At 32.1% G+C, this 3,818-nt stretch overlaps 1 protein-coding gene across 2 annotated transcripts in view; it reads left to right on the top strand.

Annotated features, from left to right (window-relative positions):
* Window positions 1–937: 937 nt before the first annotated feature.
* Window positions 938–3,818, top strand: part of LOC120626989 — a 45,064-nt gene continuing 42,183 nt past the window's right edge. The window contains exons 1-2 of one of the 2 annotated variants that reach the window (XR_005658884.1): window positions 938–1,031; window positions 1,529–2,589. The gene's annotated coding sequence lies outside the window, so the exon portion shown is untranslated. Of the gene's footprint in view, window positions 1,032–1,528; window positions 2,590–3,818 lie in introns of those variants that run through there. The other variant, XM_039894829.1, reaches the window with a different exon arrangement.

Below are 3,818 nucleotides of genomic sequence, written 5' to 3'. Positions count from 1 at the left end.
AAAGGAAGGGCAACATCGTTAGGAAACCTGTATGCTTTACAGTTTTCATAATGTTCTCAAAGGCGTGTGAATATCGATATTAATTCGTGTGAAGTCAAACATAATTCGCGAGCGGTGGACTACAGCCTAACCTCTTTTAAGGATGATGTATCTTGTACTTCAGTCTTATCGTACTTTAAATCGCTTTTGAAATACAATAAATCGTTAATTATAATATTATCTTATACATGTACTTCACCAATCGGAATATAGCCCGAAGTAAGCCTGACCCAACCCAGACATACGTTTCATCCCCAATTTAATATCAATAATACTTATTTTATAAAACCAACAAATATTTTAGTAATTCCTTATTTGTTTCCTTTTGTAGAAATGTTTCATAAAATTTTTAAACTTTATTGCTTAATATTCAAAATTACACTAAACAATTTAGGTATAATGTAATTTAAAATTTATATTTGGTAAAAAAAAAATGATTCTTCAGCAATATAAAAGGAATAATTAATACTTATTTGACTATTAGATTAAAATATGAAGAAATTTGTAAAATATGTAAACGAAAGTTTCAAACATTTTTGACATTGAATAAATAAAAACCTAACACTTGACTTATATTTTTATTCTTAGACCTTTGTAAAGTCTCGCTTTAATTTTTCACAGCCGGCCTATAAGTAGTAAATATCAATTATATGGGCTATTGGCTAGTGGCTTCCTGACTTCCTGACTTCAAGTAGTAAAAAGTAGTAAATTCTGTCCTGCAGTGATTTATATTTTATCTATTTTAATTTGTTAATTGGTCTGTGGTAGACCAGTAAATAAATATTACAGGCCTTAAAGGACTTGAATCCATGGCCGTAAAATAAATTAAAAAAAATATATTATAACTAATCTACACTTATTTACTGGTCTGTGATCTGCACTTTGCGCATAACATATGCATCACAGAACAGTTTGTTAAAAAAAATTCATCGCCTTTGAATCGCAATTCTTGCACTTGTAAAAGAACTATTGTGAATGTGATTTGCTTAAATGTAAGTATTAAACACTTCTTAATCACTGAATATTCATTTTATTTTCTTCGAATATTGCCGGCGAACAATATTTTATTCTCATATTATTTAACGGTTGCTGGCGAACAATATTTTTTCTTTAAAACTAATTAGTCGTGGATTTTTGCGGTAAGAACTTAAATATATCCTTTTTGTAATGGGCTATTCCGAAATATGCAGTTTAAACGACGGAGGCAACGGAATGGGATGGATCTACAGCTTCGCTCAGATTTCTTATAGCTGACAGATAATTGACAGTTGTTTTTTATTTTACAGGAAGGTATTTTTCACATTACCTACTTTTCGAGAAATTAAGCAATTATTTGACTCCTCTGTTTATGGTAGTTGAAGGATAATTTTCTATGTCAATGTATTCATGGAAATTTCGAATGATTTCCATTTTTCACAGTTATAATATTCTATGTGAGCAAAGACTATCGGCCAGTTGAAACCACTCACTACTGGGAACACTGTTTCAGCAATGCACTACACAGGTAGATGACATCAACAGCAAGACATGGTCACACAGTCCTGCCATTCCTGGGATGTTATTTATTCAAATGCCTATTCAGCCTACTTTATGAAATGATGACCACAAGCACTCCACTGAGCAACACATCTTTTTACCATTGGCCAAACAAATTCACCACTGTAACCTTACCACTATGTGCTAATGTGCCCCTAATCGCTCTTCAACGTAATACACTCGGTTAGGAATGTTTTCAAATTCAAATTCATATATTTCAAGTAGGCCTACTTTATAAGCACTTTTGAAACGTCAAGTATGTATGTTTGTAGTGACTCTACCACCGGTTCGGAAAGAAGATTCTACCGAGTCTGTACTTACATAAGCTTCTGCAGTGATTCATCAAATGGTATATTGCTTTCCTGTGGCCACAATTTAATATTATCAAGCAGAGCCTTCAGAAAAACCTCATTTAGTTAACTTTCAATTCGCCCCCTTAGTAACACAAAAACGTATTTCGATTTTGTTCAATTTGAGAAAACAAATAAAAACTGTGCGACATGATACAATAATGAGAATATAATTACATATTTTGAAAATATTACGTTTAATGCTTAAAAATATGTTTCAGATCTTATTTAGGGTCGCAAAGCAAGTAACTTATTATTTTTAAATGCTATATTTATATGTTTAAAATTAAATAGTTTGGAATAAGGTATTAGATACGTTTTTGTGTTACTAACTTTTTTGTAAAATATTATATTATTATTAAATTAGATACGTCTGGTTTCATTCTTCAAAGATTTATTTTGGGTACACAATATAACAAAAACAAGACAATAATGCAAAACACAGTATTAATCCAAAGATTCTGAATCAGACTTTGTATCTTCGCTACAACCAGTGTTCAACTCCTCGTAAAAACGGTGATATTGTGATGGTATTATACCTTGTTCACAAAGGCTTTTTAAATCTTGTAATTTTTCTGACGATATTTTCATAGGCGAGTTATATATCGTCCCTTAGCTTACAACACCGCTCAAGTCGAAAATGGCGGTTTTTACATTTGAATGCCATTGGATGTAGCTGCGTAATACGCGTCGAACCATTGGTCACTTGATAGAGATTTCAGCCAATCAGAAGCCGTAATTTAAAAAATAGTGACAGCGCTCAAGTCGGTTGGCCTCGCAACACCGCACAAGTCGTTAGTCTGTCAAACTTTGCGCGCGTAAGTTCTTGACGCTCCGTGATTATTCAATTTTTAAGTGAATTTTATCGCTGAAAGGTCCATGCAAGAAGTTTTAATGGAAGATTAAGAGGTAAGCTATAGAATAAAGTAATGTTTATTGATTTACGCTTATTAATATAGAAACAAAATGATAATAGAATATGTTCACTACTTACGCGGTGTTTACTAACAATTTTTTCTTAACTTAGGCAGTGTTTCAAAATGTATTTTATTTCTTTTAGGATGCTCAATAATTAAAAAATACACTATGGATGAAGAAGAAATTGATTCCTGGAGTAATCTGAGTTCAGGTGATGAATTGTTATGTGCCCAATTACAAGAATCAGGATTGATGTCAAAACATAAACGGCGTAAACTAAGTTGCAAAGAAGATAAAAAAAGAATTAAACTAGGTTAGTATTGAAGGTTGTTTTGAGGTCCGCATTTATTTCTTGTTATTTACATTTTTAGTGCAATAATTCCTATTATTTGTTTTTGATTTTAAGCAAAAAGATAACACTAGTTCTTCTGATACCAAAGCATGCAATTCTCCTACTAAATACGAAATTATCGCAACACCAATAAATGATCAAAACTTCGGGGAGTCCATAAAAAGTATTTAAAGAGCCAGGACAATGTAATCTCAATATTAGATCAAAACATGGACTTGGATATTGAAAACATTGACATTAACAATCTACAAGTTATAGAAAAAGTTGGTAATGATTTCATTTATCTGCAACAGGAACCACCCGAATTTGCTACGGAAGCCATCGAGTATCTTGAGTCTTCTGTATTGGATGTAGCCAATATCACGGTAGAAAATGAGAATGTTGTACAAGAACTAGGAAATGCTGTCCTTAATATAAATTCTGTTAAATCTTTCCCTACTTCAAACCAAGATATTCTCGTATCTACGAATACTCAAGACCCAGTTTCTGATATAGTCACAAACAATACTCAATGTACAGATAAAAATAATACAACCCAAAACAATATGCAGCAATCCAATGTCTCTGCTACTCCATCGTGTTCTTCAAAAGTGGTTATACTCAGTGATGTTCCCTATCACGGT

Source organism: Pararge aegeria, chromosome 1 (assembly GCF_905163445.1).
Source record: "Pararge aegeria chromosome 1, ilParAegt1.1, whole genome shotgun sequence".
Lineage (NCBI taxonomy): Eukaryota > Metazoa > Arthropoda > Insecta > Lepidoptera > Nymphalidae > Pararge > Pararge aegeria.
This window is presented reverse-complemented; position numbering and strand designations above follow the sequence as displayed.